Source organism: Oryzias latipes, chromosome 13 (genome assembly GCF_053564925.1).
Source record: "Oryzias latipes strain Hd-rR chromosome 13, Olatipes_Hd-rR_3.1".
Lineage (NCBI taxonomy): Eukaryota > Metazoa > Chordata > Actinopteri > Beloniformes > Adrianichthyidae > Oryzias > Oryzias latipes.
In genome coordinates, this window is record NC_136249.1 from 20,458,767 (window position 1) to 20,478,989 (window position 20,223).

Genomic DNA, 20,223 nt, shown 5'->3' on the forward strand with positions numbered 1-20,223 from the left:
AGATATTTGGAGCCACATTAAATATGAGAGATGGCCCCACTCTCGAGAACAAATAATTATTTTGCCGGAAATGCCCAATGTTTCATTTTCCCACATTTGCATAAACTCAAGTAGATGGATGCCATTACTGAAAAGGGATAGATGCATAGATATCAATTCTACACCACAGTATTGGGATTATATAAGAAGTTTTATTTTTTTTATTTTTTCCAAGGATATCAGTGGACTAAAGAGCTTTGACTTCAAAGCAATGTAAAATAGGGACATTGCTTCTTTTCCTTTTCCCTGTCTAATATAGTGAGTGAGCTTTAATTGCATTTATACTCAGAGGTCAAACATAAAACTCCAGACAGTCATCAAAATCTACCACGTCACCTACTCTGCTCTTTCCTGTGCCGTCCTCTCTTTGATTGTGTCATTCACTCCGCTTGAAATGCTCATTACCCTCCAATCGACTCTCCGCTGGAACAGGACCGGACCGTAAACTGCTCCTCAACCGCACACACATTTAAAGACCTGTCATAATCATTTCTATTACACGGAAAAGGAAACTGGATGCCAAGCTGAGATTATGGGTTATGGCATCATAATAAAGCCAAGCAGGAAACAGTTATTCATTTCAAATGACACTATTTTAAGGTATGTCCTAGCCTGGCTAATGTGCTTGTTGTCTGTCGACAGAATTTAAAATACAGAAAATGAACAATCAGCAATAAGACGGTGGTTTGGGGGTTTAACCAATTAGATGGACCCTAGATGTGTCTGACGATGGAGAGACTGACTTTAACATGAATAAAACTTTACTGGGCTGCGAGGTGGTGCAGCGGAAAGTGATTTGGCCTGATCGGCTGGGTCCTTTCCTTGTGGACTTTTTGGATGTTCTCCCTGTGCATGCATGGGTTTTCTCTGGGCACTCCAGCATCCTCACACAATCCAAAAACATGCTTCATAGATTAATTAATGACTATAAATTTTCCCTAGGTGTGACTGTGTATGTGTGTGATTACTTGGCCCAGCGACAGGCTGGCGACGTGTCCAGGGTGTACCATGCCTTTGCCCAACAGTAGCTGGGTTAGGCTCTGACAGCCCTGTGACCCCAAGGGGGTTAAGAAAATGGATTAATGGATGGGAAACTTGTCTGGAAGAACTGATAAGATAAATACACAGAGAAACAATAACAAAGCTGAACAATACACAGACAGCAAATGAAATAAAAGCTTATTTGGAAAGTGGAAAATGGTGTTTTTTTCTTCAAAAAGATTTTGTACTCTTATGGTCCTCCTACAACATAAAATGGGCAAAAATTGTATTTGTTTGTAAATGTAAAGCAAAATTCCTGCTGCTGCATATCAATCTTTAAACTTTATCATGAGGGAAAAAAACTGCTTTCCTTCGACTGCTTCTCCTCTGGTCGCACCCAGCATGCTCTCCCTCGACTTCAAACCTCAATCATGTACACTGATTCATGAAATTTTTCTTCCCCTCTTACAAAACATCTACTCTGTGAACAGCTGCTTGAGTTATTTAAACTTATGTCAGCCCGTTTTTTGCACCATGACTCCTTTAAAGCCTTGGCTTTTTTATGAAAATATTCGGCTGAATTTCTCACAGGCGTTCCATGATGTCCCACAGGAGGAAAACGAGCCAAAAAATGTGTAATTTGCGTAAAAGTAAAACTACTTCTGTAGGCTTTAAATTTAGTTAATGTGACAGAAAAAGATGGAGATTGTGTGAGCGCTTTTCGAGAATAAAAAGGCTTAAGCAGCATCATCATGGATCACGGAAACCTGATCACTCACAAAGGCAAACCATTCATTAGAAACGACTACATCTTGCTAAACCTTTGCAATTATAATTACACTGGAAATGACAGGCTACAATTCAGTGTTACAAAAAAGTGTGATTACGACAATTAGTGATGCTACCTATTGAGAGCAGAGTGACCTTCTAATGTAACACGAACAATTTCTTCCTACCTTCTGCCACTCTTTGACACCTGAGCACTCAGCTGTCTATTGAAGTTAGATTTGTCCTTGCTTGTTCTGAATTTTTATTTCATGTAGGGACGAGCTCTGAACCCTTAGAAATTGTAAAAGCTAACCTTGTAACAAGATAGAAGACTATTCTCGTTTGACATATTGCTTTTTCATTAGAAATGCAGAGTGATGTTTAATTCCTTGTAATTTGTCAGAGACCGGTCCCATAGGAAAAATCTGTTGCTCATATGTTGCTTGATCTCGTCTCTTGAGATCAGTTTGAGCGTCTCATATTCGTATCATTCTGTGATCATTTGCTTCTGAACTCTTGCTCCTAAGGGTCCCTTAGGAGCAAGAGTTAAGCTATAATGAGAAAAGACATCACTGAGACAAATGAGGTTGAGTTGAGACAACTGTTTGAGCAATAATTAAGAAGTGGGAGAGACGAATCTAAGACGCTCATGAGACAAATCTGAGAAGAATGAGTCGTAAAAGAGATCTCATCGTTGTCTGTCTGATGTCTCTTTCATGTCTTAATCATTTCTCTTGAATGTCTAACCAAAGCCGTTAATGAGAATGATATTTGAGATGTATTTGAGAAAGAAAAGAGAATTTATTTTTATAGCAATGGTCGCCAATCCTGGTCCTCAAGGGCCACCATCCTGCAGGGTTTAGATGTTTCTTTGCTCCCCAGATGTGAATCAACAGGTGATTAACCACCTCCTGCAGAACTTGAGGAGGCAATTCAACCACTGCAGCAGATCTGTTGGAGCAGGAAAACAGCTAAAACATCCAGAACAGTGACCTTCAAGGACCAGGATGGGAGACCACTGATATACAGTAACAGTAAAAACAATACTAGAAATGTAAATGCTTTACACTTTATTTGGGCAGCACCATCATCAGTACAGCATTTGAATTGTGGTAGCAGTATTAGACACTTTTTAAAATATTAAATGCATTAAGTACATGAACCGTGGCGTACTCAATCTGGTTGACATGCTGGTCATGAATACTTCCAGATTTTAAACAACACACTGAAAAAAAACAACATTATAAAAACATAAAAATATAAACATTCTCTGAAACTTGCAGACTATCAAATCCATGAACCAATTTGAGAACCAAATTAAGATTAAAAATAAGAAAAAAGATGGAAGAGAAACCAGTCCGCATACTGTAGATCATAGCAGTTGCCTTAGAACCGGTTCTGCCCTACATTTGCTGACAACGGCTTTCTTGAGCTTGGCCTCTTCAATTTGTTCCCAACCAGGTAGAGTGGCACATCTTAGCACATCAGCTGTAAGACAAGAACATTAAAATCAGGCATGAGTAAATTGATAATAGACCGCACATAACAAACAAAGATAACACTTCAAGCTAGAAGCAAACTGTAGTTTTATAAAAGCAGCTGCATAATGCTACCATAAGATTACGTTTCTGTCATCCCTAAAAGCAGCCACACGTCGCTAGAGAGGACATCTGTTTCAGTTAAAAGAATTGAAATGCAGCATTCTATGGGCATTAACTATTTAACAAATAAGGTTCAAATCTGTTTCATTTCATTTTTCATGATACAGTCCAGATCAAACATTTAAGAAATGATCAAGTCACATTTTGCATGGTTGGCTCTTAACAAGGGAAAAATAATACCCATGTCTTAATTGGGACGCTGAGGGCTGATCGTGTCAGACTGCAAACTGTGGAATAAGATATTTCAACGAATATATATTATGGTATGATTAAGAATTTTGTGGTCAATATTTTTTGGATTGTTCAGAATATTTCCATTAGTTTTTTAAATTAGAGCACTTTGGCTTACGTCTTTGTTCTGTTTGAGACTGAAGAATTATCCCTTAGTGGTACAAAAGTAAAGGTTGGAAAAAAGTCTGTTATACTTAGAAAACTTCATAAAGCCACCCTTTAAATTGTATTTTATTTATTTTAATGTGACACAATCTTGCTATTTAAATCAAATTACCCCAAAATAAGGATTTTCAAAGCTAAATTTTAGGTTAGCCAGGGCTGCTCATTCCTGGTCCTTGGGATCTATCACCCTGCCTGTTTTCTAGATCTCCAAGCCCTGCTAGCTGTTGATCAGCTCAACCAGATGTCTCCACATTCTGACTGAATGAACACACCTGGTCCAGCTAATCAGCTGGAAATCAGGCAGGCTGGTAGATCTCAAGGACCAGGGATGAGCAGCCCTGAGTTAGATTAATACAAGATTAATTAGAATAACTAACTGCAGGTCATGATTAACTAACACACCCAAAAATGAATCGCATGACAGCACTCATAAATATGTACCTTTGCAGAAACTCCAGGGTTGAAGCCAGCTCAGTTGGATAATGACTGTTAAAGCAGAAGTAGCTTCTGAACATCAGGCACAGTGCTGCAATGTTGTTGTGTACGATGGAGCGGTCCCAACTGAGCATGAACCTCCTTGGGGAAAAGCAAGACTGTCCTAAAGACAGAACAATGGATAAAGTAAACATGTCACTCATGTACAGTGTACAAAGACAAAACCTTTAGAATAATTTAACATTTGAAACTTTACTTACCACATACAATAACAGTTGGAGTCAACAGCACCTGCTGCAGCTGGACCTCGTCTGCATCTTCTACAAGAACATGGCATCCTCCTCATTAAACTAGCAGAGCAGAAGAAAGAGCATCTCTTTAACATCTCATCTCTTCTGAGCAGCCACTCTGCTCTCCTTGCATCATCTGCAGCCTTTTAGAGTTTGGAAAAACGTCTTGCTTTCATCATTTCTGCAACAAGAGTGCAAACCATTTCCTTCCTTAGTCTTGGGTCAGGTCCCTTTCCAAAGACTCTCCAAAGACTGCACAAATTCCTCAGAAAACTTACTCCATGGAATTTCAAAGCTGTCCTCCCAGTCAATGTATGTACAGTCCTCGGCTTCTGGAAGATGTGGATGACGAACTTCTCGGTGACTATAACAAAAGTGATGATGATTGTGTTGGTGAGGTCTCAACAGATGACGATGTGCTGTTCTCTGGCGTTTAGTCTGCAACAAAAAACAAACAAACAGTATAAAGGCCCGTACACACCGGGACGAATATTCGCCAGGCGTTATTCGCCAGCGTTTTTTGTGTTCACACCCAGGCGATTTTCGCTGACGATGAGCCGAGCAAACATGCAATTTCATTCCCTGACATTAGATGGCGCTTAATGTAAACAGAAATGCTCCTGTACACAAGGTGGCGCTGCGCAACTTTACGCTTCTTAAAGTCGCTTTTCACTCAGAAGAAGAGAGCAAGTATTTACGCCGGCGAAATTCGTCCCGGTGTGAACAGGCCTTAAGTGTATTAAGTTTACACTGTACTGTCAGTGTGTTACCCATTCATATTCATATCCACTTCCGTGCATTACAAATACTCATTTGTAAAATTTTGAGACTCACATTTCAATTTCCAGAAAGCAAGACGTTTCCAGGCTTGAACAGGTCTCAAAGCTGGCAGCAAGTCAGCCTCTTCTATGAATCGTAGATCGTCATACAACTCCATTTATTCCAATGGACTGCAAGTGTTCTTCCAGGATGTCGTGTGGCTCTGGTAGGACCTCCATAATGGCAGTGTGGAGGAACATGGGTTCTGATTCACTCATTTTCACGTGTAGAATTTAGATCACCTTGAATCAGAAAGGAAAAAAAAAAAAACATGTACACACATTTTATACAGCACAAAGTAAGATCTGGAAAGGTTTTTAAATATGATTTATATGATTCACTAAAATCCTCCTACATATCAATGTTGACATTGTTGGCTTAGCTACATCTGTGCCCTCTAACATCTCCACCACTGACAGAGGGCTGAGAACATGTTTTCCTATACAGTACATACTTAAATTTTCAGATTATGATTTCTAGACATGTGAGCAGTTAATGGTGACTTTATTTAAACACATGTCCATAACCAGTTTCAAAAGATGACATGCCAGGCCAAACGTCTGCAGATCTTTTAAACAAGATGAAAGGTTTTTACATCGTAAAAATTGCACATACAGTGAAACTGCACATCTTGAAGTTAGCAATAATGGAAATGGTCTGTGGTGTCGTCACACTGTGATGGGATGAACCCTGCAGACCCTTAATCTTAACTGAAGAGCAATTAAATGTCTTCCAACAGTTACTTAGCACTCACGCGTTTGGAAAAATATCGAGGCTCATTCTGTAAACTCTGCACTGCAAATAACTCTTCAATGTCTCTATTTTTTATTTCAAAAAGCACAAGTTAACCTTTGTAAAATGTAATAATTACTTATACAGCCAAAGCCACCGCGAGTAGCCCAGACGTCTGCAGTACTGGCGGAGCTAGCTTAAAACACCTTTAGCATTCAACTGAGTTCAGAGTTGGAAGAAAGAAATCGCAAACTTACCGTTCAAACTTCAAAGATTTTACTTGAATCTTTTCCAGACAAGTAAAAAATATGTTGGAGATTCATCCCACGGATTGTTAAAACGCAGAAAAAATACGACAAACGCTCGTCAAAAATCTCGTTCTCTGCACTTCTCCCGCTTGCAGAGTCCGGCCCGTTGGTGACGTCAACCACTGAGTTTTCCCTCCCACCGTGATCAACCAATCAGAAATCTGTGTCAAGTGAGGCTGTGATACAGTTTAAAATTCAAATCGCGTTACTCCAGGCTTCTGTTTTTTTAATATGATGAAGACTAAAATCAAGAAAACAGAAAATATTTTCAGCTTGTAAGGCTGCATGAAGGGGGATTTTTAAAGACAAAGATAAAGTAACTCAAACTGAACCCCATAAATCTGTACCACCCTAAAGTTGATTTATTTCTTTGATTATTTTTATTTGTGTATTTTATTTGTTTGTTTCAAATGTAAAATCTATTTTTTGTTCACTTTAAGGTGATCCAACTTTGATCCCAAATGTCCTTTATTTAGTTCAGACATCAATGTGTTAAATGTTTTATACCCACCAACATATAAGTGTGTATATATGCACTTGTGCGTGTATGCATGTGTGCCAGTGCATGCGTGTGTTTGTGTTTAACTAAACCTAGCATCATTAACCCAACATACATTCTTGTTCATTTATGTTTAAATAAGCAGTCAAAAAAAAGTTTATTAAATTGACACTGCAACATTGTCTTGAAATTTCATGTTTTTTAAAAAGTTTCAAAAATATGTCTTTTGAGGACATGACTGTCTTAATGATTTAACTTTTTTTCTCTTGAAATTGTAATTGAGTTATATAAATGTGTAAGCAATAAACAACTTTTTTAAGTTAAGTAAAATAAAATAAAAAATATTATTTTCTCAAGATGAACTGTAATGGTGTCATCATGAGACTCATTTTAGGGCTTGTACTACTCTCATTTTTCTTTTTGCTGAGACAATAAAAAAGAGGCTAAAAGAAGATCTAAATTATTGAGCAACGAGAGACAGAACCATTTATGTCTTTCACTGAGACATAACTGAGATAGGGATTTGAAGTAAGGATATCAAATTGAGACATACTTGAGCGCAACATGATATGGCTCATTTTTCTCTTAATTGAGATCTGGAGAAGAGACAGTTGTGAGAGAATTTTGAGATCTCAAACAGTGCTCACTGTGAGACTTATTTCTCAGGAGAAATGTTTGAGAAGAATGAGAAAAGCAGTTTAGTCTCAAACAGTTCTCATTTATGTCTAGGAGACGTAAATGTGACAGAAACGAGATCTCATCTTCAGTTTTGCTTTGCTATGGGGTGCAGTGGCTACATGGACTCCCGGGATTAAACGACTGGTTGATCCTTTGCTTTGTCAACACAGCAAACAGCAAAACATCTACTGCTTGTTGTTCTTCAAAGTCCTAATTCGAACATCTTTTGATCTATTTTGAAAGTGTTCCCTATAGATGTGCTGTTTTTAGCCAAAATAAAAAAATAAAAATTGTTTTCCAGAACAGTTTCTGCAGAGCAGCAAGAGTTCATTAGAAATTTCCCTCGGAATTGTGGGCAGGGCTTTTGGCACGGACTAAGCCCAGCCCAACTGCCAGTCATCTATTGGTTTACGTGCTCTCCTGCTGGTTTACAGCCCCTCAAACCCCTAATCTAACATTACCGGTTAGACAAAAATGGAAAGCAATATTTTTGCTATCCAGCTGTACAGTTTAGATTCAGATGCCAGCTCAGAAAAGAAAAAACAAAGACATACATGGATCTAGTCAACTACAGTATATGAGGATGCATCAGAACGGAGAAGAGCAGGGAGCTTGTGGCCTGCTGATTGTGGCTTCTACGTCACACCTACAAGATTTTTCCAATGGCATTTTTCATCTGTTCCTGATTCACAACAACTGAATAAAGAAATACTCTGAAATCCGTTTTAAGCCTAATTTTCTTTTTGTTCGTCCTCCATCATGAGAAAAATGCCAAAAACACATTTTCAAAACACCGTAAATACCATTTTCATTCAAGTGGTTTTTTTAACTTATAGAATATTACATATGCAATGCAACAACAGAATTATAACACACTTAAAAAGAAATTTTCTTAAAGTGCTCAACATATAAAGAACACAGAAAAATAGTGTGAACACTATTTAGAGTCATTTCATGCTGTGGAATAAGGGCGCCCATGTTGGCTTAGGTCAGGAGTGGAAGGAGGAAAAGAACTGTCAGATGGTAAACGTGTCATGATCTAATTTCTCCACGAGCTGTTGGGATTTGAATCATTTATGTGTACATTCATCCAGTCACAGTGGCTCAGTGTACTTTGGTGTACTTTTCCAGACTGGATTTCTGTTTTAGCCTGTTTTTTTTTTGTTTTGTTTGTTTGTTTTGTAGTTAATTGTATTTTTGGAGATGGAGCCTCATCAATAGGCGGCCTCTTTTTTTTCCAATAATTCTTGTTAATACTCAAAAATCATCACTTCTCAACCATCTCCGTGCAGTGAACCAACATTTGTTCTCATCATGCTTCTCATGGACAGCATGGTTCGCAATTGTCTTTAACAAAGACGTCACATGTTGTTCACCTTTCGGCACATCTCTACAGGGGTTGCCAGAGCAAATCACTGATATGCACATTTGGTGTAGCAGAGATTTTTTACGCCGGTTGCGCCTCCTGACACAACCCTGTCTGTATTTTATCCAGGCTGGGGATCGGCACAGGGAGACTCAGACCCGAGCTCCTTTGAGTCTGCATAGGTAGGCAGTAACGTGAAGGGTCTTTCCTAAGGGCCCTGCTGTTTCCTGTACTGACAGAGAACACCTCAAGCCACGTTCACAGCACCCTCGGGAACACGCATTAATCAACCACGTTCAATAAAACTCTATGTAAACGTGCATATATGCACATCTTGCTTTCGCTGCACAACTCTGGCATCACTACTCAAATTTCTAACTTTTCTAACCCATGTGCAAAAGGCATGGCCATTGAACTTGCGTTGAAAGTTAAACCAGGTTGAACTTTGACCAATCAGGCACTCGGATTTGGTAGTAACGACTGGTGGCGTCCTTTTTCACTCACGGAAGTGCCAACTTTTTAAAGATTGATCAGGAGCAATTAATTATAGCAGTTTGTTCTCAGCCAGAATTCTATGACACCAAGGAAGTCATATAAATTGGAATAGAGCTGTGAAAGAAAAAGCCTGGAGCAAGATTCAAGAGATTTGGACCACTTTGACAATTCACACCAAACCTTTTCCATATTTAGGTGACAGCCATGCGCTAGTGAACAGTAGAAAAAGAAAGGGAAGACAAAATCCTGTCCCTGCTTGTCCCGCGTTCAAGAATGTGCTAAATGCTCATTGCCCGGTGTCCCCAGTGTGAATGCAGCATCATACTTGCAAACTAAACAAAACTGCTGTAAAAATGTTTTAAATGCACTGATAAAAAGTTGGTAAAGCTGTAGATAAATTCAAGTTCAGCTTCAAACTAAAGAAGATAAGTGACGGCTGTGAGTACAGAAAGATGCCCAAAGGATTTCTGGACGAGAAGTTCCTCCAAGATGTTACTTACCGAGGTCAGCAAAACGTCTCTGTGTTCAAACAAGATGGGATTTATTGCCCAGCACTGGAACCTAATCCTCACCCAGGAAAAGGAAGAAGTGCATTAAAACCCCACATATGTTCCCTGACAGCACCTGCACGCACAGGCCTTTTCCAGCTCAGTCTCTTCAGCTGCTTCTTCGTGAGATTTTTAGATTTGTTGTGTATATGCAGGTGGGGGTTTCAAGGTTTCTTAATGTGAAGGAAAAATAGTCAGATTCCTTCTGAGCTGAACCTGTTATAAAATATTTTCATTTTATTGGCTTCCTCCGGCTTTTATCAGTCTCATCTCCCTTCTCCTTGAAGGCAGTGAAGCCATTTATTTTGCTTGACAGAAAGCTGACATTCCCCGTGATGATAGGAACGATAGAGGGAAAAAAATGTTTTTAACTTCATATTCCTTTTTGTTCCTGTCCCATATCTCCAGTACTTCCTCTTCAACTCATTTGGGATTTGGGGTCTTATTCAGAGCATTAGTCTGGCTTTGAAAAAAAAAGCTCAATCAGCTGCTCCCTCATGTCAACAGCCCCTCGACTGGCACGGTTACTCATCACAGCAAATGTTGAAACAATGCCATCAGGACTATAATGAAAATCCGTTCAGCAGAACAGCATTCAAGCCAATGAAAAAGAAATCTCTTAGAGATTAACGTCTAACAGGAAACACACTTATGAGAAAGATGACTAGAGCCATGCAAAACTTGAAATGTAAGGGTTCATGGATTAACAGGTATGCCTCTTAAACCATCAGTGTTGTGTCTTGGGGTTATGCATAACACAGAAAACTTGGTCAATAGGAAAAATCAAATTTAATCTTTTCACTTTTCATTAATCAAGAGATTCAATTAAAATTAAAGCTACAAGTAGCATTTAGCGGGCCCGAGCACGTGCCACCGCCTGGCACGAGCGACCGCCCCGTGAGCAACGCCCTGCTCGAGCCATTCTCGTCGTTTTTTCTTGTCCATTCTGGAGCTCCAAGCTAATGTTAATATGACAGCAGCCTGTGGGGGGGGGGGGGGGGGGGGGGGACTATAATCTGTTGCCTTAAGGGACAAAGACTTATGCATATAGCTTTAAAAAAAAATTCTTAAATCTAAGCCTCGTTTAGACCTGCTCATTTTCTCATCAAGTAGAAGAAGGTTTTTATCAGATTAAGAAACAAGCAATGATGATAATTGCTATCACTGTCCCTAAGGATGAGAACAATAGAACTCATTCAATTTCCACTACAATGTCTAGATGAGTGTCAGCTATGTCTGATAACTTGGCGAATTAGCTGGACCGGGATCTTACAAAGTGCAGGTGGTTTAACGTCCAGTGTGATGAGTCTGTGGACGGCAACAGTACAGCATAGCTTTTGGTTTCCACAAGAAAAGAATTCCTGACACATCTGCCCTAACAGACAACAACAAGAGGAGTTGAAATGTATAACACGGTGAAGGAGTTTTTGTGCAGAAAAAGGTACCATTAGAAAAGCTGGTAGCCATACCTGCAGACGGGGCTCCTGCTATGATTGACCGACAAACAGGTTTCATCACTCACTGTAAAGCTGACCAAGACTTTCCAAAATGTCTGCATTACTGCTGCTTCTTTCACCAGTAGGCCTTATGTGCAGAAGTGATTGGCTCTGGACATATAATGACTCCTATTGTGAAAATCATAAAAAACCTCAGCTGCAAAGCAAAACAGAACAGGATTTTTAAGGTGCTATTGGTGGAGATATCTGCTGAATATGGTGAATATGAATATGGTGAATCTGAACTTGTATTCTTGACTGACATTACTGGAAAACTAAACCACTTGATCTGCGAGCTGCAAGACATTGGCAAAACTATATTTTTTTATTGACCAGCCTGCCTGAGCCAGTGTTTTTCTTGTGGGGATCTTTTCTGCCAGGGCTTGCCAGCTTGGTCAGTGGATGTTGCTGCAGTTGTCTCCCTTGCTGGGACAGCTGGAGTTAAACACAGCAGCCTCACGGCTGTGAAGTGGACCCCGTTGCTGTCCCAGTCTGGATGGGCACTGTGGTGATGTTCCAATGTTCAGGCTGGCTCCTGGTATGAAGAGATTCCCAAATACCATTTCCTAACCGCAGAGCCAAGGATGTGTTTACATGTTTAGGTCAAAAATGTGATGAACAGCTTCATGTTGTCTATTGATGTAAGTTTAAACCTAAACATGTTTCCCTGTTACTAATCCAGTTGATATGGTTCTCCATCTGTGTCTAGGTGATAGAAAAGCATTTTTTTATATTTAGAGCTCCAAGCAAACAAACAGTTGTCTATATAAGAGCTTTTACAATTGTGGACTTTTAGCAGGTCTCTGAATACATGTGACCAATGTATGGTGGATTTTCACAGACTTTGTTTAAAACTGAAGGTGATAGAGACTTTGGAGAAGTGGCTACATTGCTCTGGACTTCTTTGTTTCATCCACAGAAGAGTAAAATATGTGATTGATTTTGAAAAGCTGCTGAAAAATGTATCTTTTTAAAATTGCAATTTCTAATTTGGGTTTTACATTTTGTGTTCCATTTTTTGTGATTGTATTAGAAAGATTTGTTATTTATTTGGTGTTTAAAGGTGGTACATATTGTATATACACAATCTTCTTAGAGACATTTGCTATATGTTGTGTTTGTTGTCGTTGTAGTTTAATTTCTTTGGATGTATTGAAAGGAAATGAAAAGAAGTTGCAGCATTGATTAAAAAAGCATAAAAGAGACATTTACTGTCTGATGTTACATCTGTAGGAGTGTACTGAGGCTGGGTTTTGTTTTGGAGCACATTCATATATTTTGTTTGTAAAAAAAAAAAAGATAAAATATAAAGTTAATTGTATTTTGGATGAATAAAAAAGCAATGATTAGTGCTAAGGATGTATAAAAGACAAACAAAACAAAGGAAATTGCTGTAATTTAGTGTTGAACTAGGCTTTCTAACTGTTCTACTTTCTGTCTGCCACTCCTGGCTAATTTACATGTGAGCACACAGCCGGGGGTTGGGGGGGGGGGGGGGGGGGGCTAACTCCACTCCTGCAGCAGGGGAGACTGATGAAAAGCTTGAGGATGTAAGATTGAATAAATAAAATCCTAGAGTTGACCAGTTCATTTTATAAATGTAAATATTTTTTATTTTGGTGCTGATAAACTAAACAGAAGTTATGATAAAAATATTTGCTTGAGTCAAAATGTCCAAAAATTTGCTTTCAGCACAATAGGGTGATTAAGGTGGTTAAATGTTTCTCGTACGTATAGTGCTGCTTTTCAAACATGGAGCTTTGTAGGACGCATCTAATTCTGAAATCTCAGCTTCCTGAGACAAACGGCTGATTTCCTATGAAGCTTGATTATATGATCATGCTTCATGATCATTTATGAACATATATAGCTCGTCCAAAATTGTCATATCCATGGGTTCAGAATGGAAGTTTCATCAAATCTATTTAATTTCAGTGAGATCAGACAAGGAATGTGAACGTGAGAGCAACATTTGTGCATGGCGAGATACCCAACTTCGCCGCTCTGTCACGACCACACCCCCGCGTTGAAAGATTTGTTTTTCATCAGAGTAAACTTCAATGGTTTTTCAACAGGTGGACGTCATTTTGAGGTGTGTTTGCTCATCCTACTTGGAGCAGTGATGCTCCAAGTAAAACATGTCATTTCCTGTTGCCAACAGGTGGCGCTACACCTGTTTCGGATTTTTCCACTGCAGATGTGTTCAAAGTCAGACTACAATCATGCACAACAAATTTGGATCAGATTAGATTATTTATGGCTGAGTAATGGCCATTTTTCTTTTCATGGCGTGATTTCGAAACGACCTCAAATTTTGACGCGCCGCCACGGTCACAAACAACCGTAAAAACTTAAAAGCTTCGCAATTTAAGATCGGACATGTGTTTAGTTTACAAAACCAAAGTTTGGAGTCATTGTTCAAAAATCTCTAGGAGGAGTTCGTTCTAGAACGAGGCCTGCAAATGACCAAAATACAGCAAAAATGACATATTGACACCAATATAGCAGACTTCCTGTGCGACTGACAGCTTGGTCCCAAGAGACTTTTTTGTAGGTTTCTATCTGATGAACATGTCCTGTAAAAATCAAGCTTGTATGTTAAAGAACATGGCGGGGCTCTCAAAAACAAACATGGTAGGTGGCGCTATTGAGCCGTTTTTTGTTCACCCATGCAAGTGCTGTGTATCTAAGTTGGAGATATGTAAGAGGCCTCTCATTCTGAAATCTCAGCCTCGTGATACAAACGGCTGATTTTTTATGAATTTTTAATTATCTGACTGCAACGCAATCAACCACTTCCTGTTTGGCACTGGCTTGCGCAGGCACCGTCAGGTGTACACCCATGAAACTTTAGACGATGAGAGAAGACCCTTATGAGTATCTCCTGTTGTAATTTTATGAATGTCGGACAAAGCACAGAGAAAAGATAGGTCAGAATGTGACATAAAATGTATTTGTCAATATCTAGGTGGCGCTATGGAGCTCGTCCAAGATTGTCATATCCATTGGTTCAGAATGGAAGCCTCATCACCTCTATTGAATTTCAGTGAGATTGGACAAGGAATGTGCACGTGAGAGCAACTTTTGTGTGCATGGCGAGACGCCCAACTTCGCCGCTCTGTCACGACCACACCCCCGCATTGAAAGTTATGGCTTTTTATCAGAGTAAACATCAATGGCTTTTCAACAGGTGGACATCATTTTGAGGTGTGTCGGCTCATCCTACTTGGAGCAGTGATGCTCCAAGTAAAACATGTCATTTCCTTTTACCAGCAGGTGGCGCTACACCTGTTCTGGATTTTTCCACTTCTGATGTGGTCAGGGTCAGACTACAATCATGCATATCAATTTTGGATCAGATTGGATTTTGCATGGCTGAGTAATGGCCATTTTTCATTCATGGCGTGTTTTCAAAATGACCTCCATTTTCGACGCGCCGCCACGGTCACAAACATCCGTAAAAACTTAAAAGCTTCGCAATTTAACATCAGACATGTGTCTAGTTTACAAAACCAAAGTTTGGAGTCATTATTCACAAATCTCTAGGAGGAGTTCGTTCTAGAGCGAGGCCTGCAAATGTCCAAAATGGAGCAAAAATGACATATTGACCTCAATATATCAGACTTCCTGTGCGAGTGACAGGTGGGTCCTTTCAGACTTTTTTGTAGGTCTCCATCTGAAGAACATGCCCTGTAAAAATCAAGCTTGTACGTTAAAGCGTATGCGGGGCGTCGGGACAAAAGTCACTGTAGGTGGCGCTATCGAGCCGTTTTTCTGCGCCCATGCCAATCTCCTATAAAATACGAAATTTTTCGCGACTCCTGATGTGTGTGCCAAATTTGGTGAGTTTTGGGGTATGTTAAAGGCCTCAAAAAGGCGACTCTTCCGGTAGAATAATAATAATAATAATAATAATAATAAACATTCGAATTACAATAGGGTCCTTGCACTCCGTGCTCGGGCCCTAATAAAAATCAACATATATTTTAATTAGCTAAGTTTCCACAAAGGGATTTGTTGGAAGTCATCCAGCTACTGTGATCTGCTAAAAAAAAAAATCAAAAACAGAAATGAAAAGAGACAATACAGGAGGGGAAAAAGAAAAAAAAGACAGATGTAGGTTGTATTCAGACTGGACACATTTGGAGTTCTTTTTTCCCTAAAATCCATAACAAATATTCAGTCGGAATACCGCCTTACCTGCCTCCGCGCTACCGAAGTAACAAGTAAAAAGTGTTGTTCCCGAAGTACAAAGCTGGTAATCGACGTATAAAGTTTTAATAAGTTAACTGTCCCAATAAGAATTGTAAAGCATAGCACGTCCGTCTTTCTCTTGTTGTTTTGGCCCGCCCTCGTAGTTCCTGGTCAAAGACTGACGAGAACTTTAGTCACACTGTTTTGTTTACAAGCTTCGGTCCATAACAGAATGGGCCGTTTGATGACAATCTGTTTTCAGACTCAATCCAGACCAAATTAAGCGGACTCAATCCGGAACAAAGGAATTTTCCAGTCTGAACACACCTCTAAAGGCTGCTTGACTTCCCACACGTTACACTCCAAAGTGACCAGGTTACCATAGGTTTTCTCAAATGACATACATACTTAAATGCCACACAAACCAGAAACCTGGTTTCTCCAACAAGAAAGGAATAAGCATCGATATACATTTCATCATGTCTGGGTTCATGAGATCATTCAAAGGCTCTCCCGGTATGGTGAGGTTCACCATCGACTGCAGGAGCTGCAGCTGAAAGACAAGGCCTTCAGTGGGACTTCTGTCTCTCTCGGAACCTAGTTTAATGACTTGCTGCCCCAAATTGGAATGAGGAGGGAAAAAATAAAAATAATGGTAAAATTGGAAGAGCTTTTTATTATTGTCTTATTACAATGGAGAAGAATATTTTTTAAGTTAAAGAGGGGAACAGTCAGATTCTCCTCCATGTTGGTTTTGAACTCCACCCACTGATCATATTTTTAACACATCACAAGCCACAGCTGAATTCCTGATTGGTTTACGTAACACAAAATTCGACAGAGTTCAAATATTTGAACTTGCACATTGTCGTGCTGTTTCACATCCCCACACTTGACGCTTAGACCGCGCCCCAGGACCTCTGATCATGTCTTTTCACTGACTTAATATTAAAAATGGGCGTCCCTGCCAAGCATATCTCGTTCGGTGTGGGCGCAGCTTCAGAAGTGACATGTTAAGATAGGTGAAAATGCGATCGCGTCTTTTGGAAGAAATAAAGGTGAAACCTAGTTAATTTTGAAAACAGATTATTTCAGTAGACAATAAGGCTTTTTTACAAATAAAGTATTTCTTCATATTAAAATAAATTTGGTTTGTTTGTGATGTGCCTGGTCCCATGCATCAATAATGAAGGACGAATAACAACTTTTTTTTATCCACTAGAGGCCACACCCACAGCTTCACATGCATTTTTCTGGAAATGTGAATTGCCGTGATATCGGCATTAACAGCAGAAACTGTGATGGACCCAGTCAGCAGCATTATATTTCTGACTACTGTGTTCTATTTCCCAACCTGTTACATTTTTCACTTGTTCACTCACATATTCCATCATTTCCTATAAAATGAATTACCCCGCAGAAGATTGAATAGTGGAAAGATGGAGCAAACTGCTGACAATACAAATGCAACAGAGAATCGTATATGTCAACTGTGTCAAATGTTATCTATGTATATATAAAAGAAAACTAAAACATTTTTATTTTTACTCAAAAAACAAAACTACGATTCTACTATGATTTGTGTTTTGTAACCCCAGATATTTTCATTTTATCTTTCCAGCTTTTTTCATGTATTGCTTTCCATAGACTTGTAAACACTTGGCTGAAAATGTATTTGAAAGAAACAACAAAAAATAAGAAAATAAGAATTGGAGCAACCATGAAAAAAAAAAAAGTATCTACAGTTAATCCAGAAGACCAAAACTTTACTTTTTTTTTTCTTTATCAAAAATGTTCCTATTTTTTTTTTTTTTAGATAGCTCAGTTGGAGGACTGGCACATGTGAAATTAGGGTTTCATTCTGAGAGGGCGCAATGAGCTTCATACAGTGTGGGTCCTTGAAAAAGACCCTTCACACTACTGCCTGACTATGTAGCCATAAGGGGGGCCCAAGTCTAGGTTCCCCTGTGCCAGTCCCCAGCCCAAAAACAAAAGAAATACGGGGTTTGATCTGGATGTAGACCTAGCTAACAACCAGGAGCCCCTCAGCAGGTAATCAGCTTGCTCAAATGCCAGTTCGCAAGTTTAAAATGTTTACCCTCCTTATGATCAACCACCATTTTGGTATTGATTTTCAGTGAGCTCAGTAGCAAAGCCCTTTATTGCTTGATCTGAGCACGTCTAACAAATGAACAAACAATGAATCACAAGTGAAAAGTGCGGTTACTGTGCCTGTCTCCAAATTTATGGGTCTCTGCAGGATCAACTAAGCTGTAAACTTAGGGTATGTCTGAAATCCCTCCCTACTCTCTTACCAATAAAAAAACTATATAGCACGGGACTATCTAGTGCCCTAGACTTTAAAAGTCAGACACCATGCTCACTACTCTTTTTTTTTTAACAGCAAATATGAGGTCACGATTTTTCCGAAATAAAAACCCAATAAACATGAATGTCTTACAAGGACTATTTATGAATCCACTAGGTTCAGACGGAATTATTTGCTAGTCTAGTGAACATTGATGCACACTAGTTTTGCAGAGACTTCTGGGAAATTTGTAGGGCAATGGCTTTTCGAATTGTAGAATGAGATATCCCAACAAAAAGCTGAACACACTGGTTGTAGTGTGTAATGAAAGAATTCGGACACAACTTTAGACTTAATTTGTCAGTGGGGTCTCATTTAAGATGTGGGAGCGGTTTACCTCACATTTAAAAGAACGTTTAACGTTTCCCTTGACATTAACGTTTGCATCTGAGTTTTATTAATTTTAACAACAGCAAAAAAAGGCTCTTTTACAGTTTTGGCTACAAAAGCTCCTGATAGCAGAACCACTTGTGTGGTTGATAACTAGCATTAGCAATTAACCCTCGCATTCACTTTTGATGGGCTTCTAAAACATTTTAATAATCTTTAATTACCAAATTACTATTGACCCATTCTATTTGAAATTGCAAATTGTTTTTAACCTTTTCATACACAAAAAGTCAGCGAAGTGTTTGGAAGAGTGTTGCTAATGTTGCACAAAAAGCTAAACAAGCAGTTTATTTTTGTTCTCCTCTTGAGGCATGCTTTAAAAAATGTTAAGCAACACTTTAAAGTAACACAATTGAAGCTCTGGTGTTCGCTGCCATTTTGGTCCATTGAGTCTGAATACTTTGACGGTGGGTCCACAACTTGGAGAGAAAAAAATCTAGGCAAATCACTCATTACATATGAGAAGAACCTTACTTTGTACAGAAATGTCTTTGATTTAGTTCAATTTGCATGCACAGTACAAAAAAGCATATTAAAAAATAATAGTATATTAATTAAATGTTTGCCCTTTGAATAGTGTCTGAATAAAGCAAAAAATAATTGACAAATTTCAAAGTATTTTTTTTAGCTCTTGCTATTAATTTGGTGACTTAGCTTTAGAGAGAAGCTCTGAAATCATTGACAAGACAAGACAAAAGACCAAAAGAAATCCCAGTAAGCAGCAACAATCTGAAAACTTAGAGTGTAATGTTTTTATTTTGTGTGTGTGTGTTTGCAAACAGGATTAAAAATGAATACCCTGGAGTTTTGCTGGTGTTAATAGTTTGCAAAAATATGCATTGCAAAAACCTCTCAGCCAGACCAGAGTCAGCATTTAACTACACAAAAACATGACTAAAATTAATCATTGAGTTAAAGCAAAAATACATTGTTGTGTTGTGAACCCCAATCAAAACAAGTTTTTAGCTGAAAAAGGTTAATAAATAATAGTGTGGTAATATTCCTTAAATACCTGTAGGTTTCTTTCTGTCCTTTGGGTCCCATCTCAGTGATCCAGTAAGAAGCCATCTGTCACTGTCATTGTAATTAATCTGGTGCTATTTAGTGGGTAATGAGTTGCTATCGAGGGTGCTGCTTCTTTTTCCAGAAACTTATTTCCTGTCTGTGTCATGGCACAAAGAAAAAGAAATTGGTCAGGAAAAAAGAATGAATTGAAACAGAGCAGTGCAGTAGCACAGAGGCTGCTGCTTATAATATGTGCACAAATATAAAGCAAAACTAGCTTTCTCTGAGATTGCCACTCACAACTTGCAAATCAAGGACTCGTAAAATGCATGTTTCAAGCAATCAGCAACCTAGAGGGTTTACATCTTTTGTGATGTATGCCCACTTTTCTTCCTATTACACAGAGGAATCCAGAAATTATATGATATATAATGTATATAATATACACAAAGCTTTAATAATTGTTCTCTATTTCCCACATCGTTTATGGAAAAGGTGCCAGTTCTTCTAAAGCTGATTTGACAAAGTCCAAGGACCAAGTTCCTTTCAGAAAAAAAAAATCGTTTGCAATCACATGCAAAAATTAAACGTCACACTACTGGGGCTGCTCCTGCTCGAGATGGAAATTGCCCTGCCACATGTAATATCTCATGGTAAGGCATTGCTTTCAAGACTTATACAATTTGCAGACTTGCTTCTAAAAAGAATTCATGATGGAATTGCGATACTTGGAAAATGAATTAAATTTTGGGTCC

General features: G+C 38.9%; 1 protein-coding gene and 1 long non-coding RNA gene across 5 annotated transcripts in view; both read right to left on the reverse strand.

Moving 5' to 3' along the window:
• Positions 1–20,223, reverse strand: part of grik4 (glutamate receptor, ionotropic, kainate 4) — a 382,863-nt gene that overhangs the window by 306,820 nt on the left and 55,820 nt on the right. The gene's annotated exons all lie outside the window — the stretch shown is intronic.
• Positions 2,844–6,563, reverse strand: LOC144996784 (uncharacterized). The gene is made up of 6 exons (XR_013659602.1): positions 6,379–6,563; positions 5,405–5,631; positions 4,849–5,008; positions 4,541–4,751; positions 4,287–4,443; positions 2,844–3,276 (listed from the first exon to the last, which is right to left on the reverse strand). It is a non-coding gene; the product is annotated as an uncharacterized LOC144996784 (long non-coding RNA).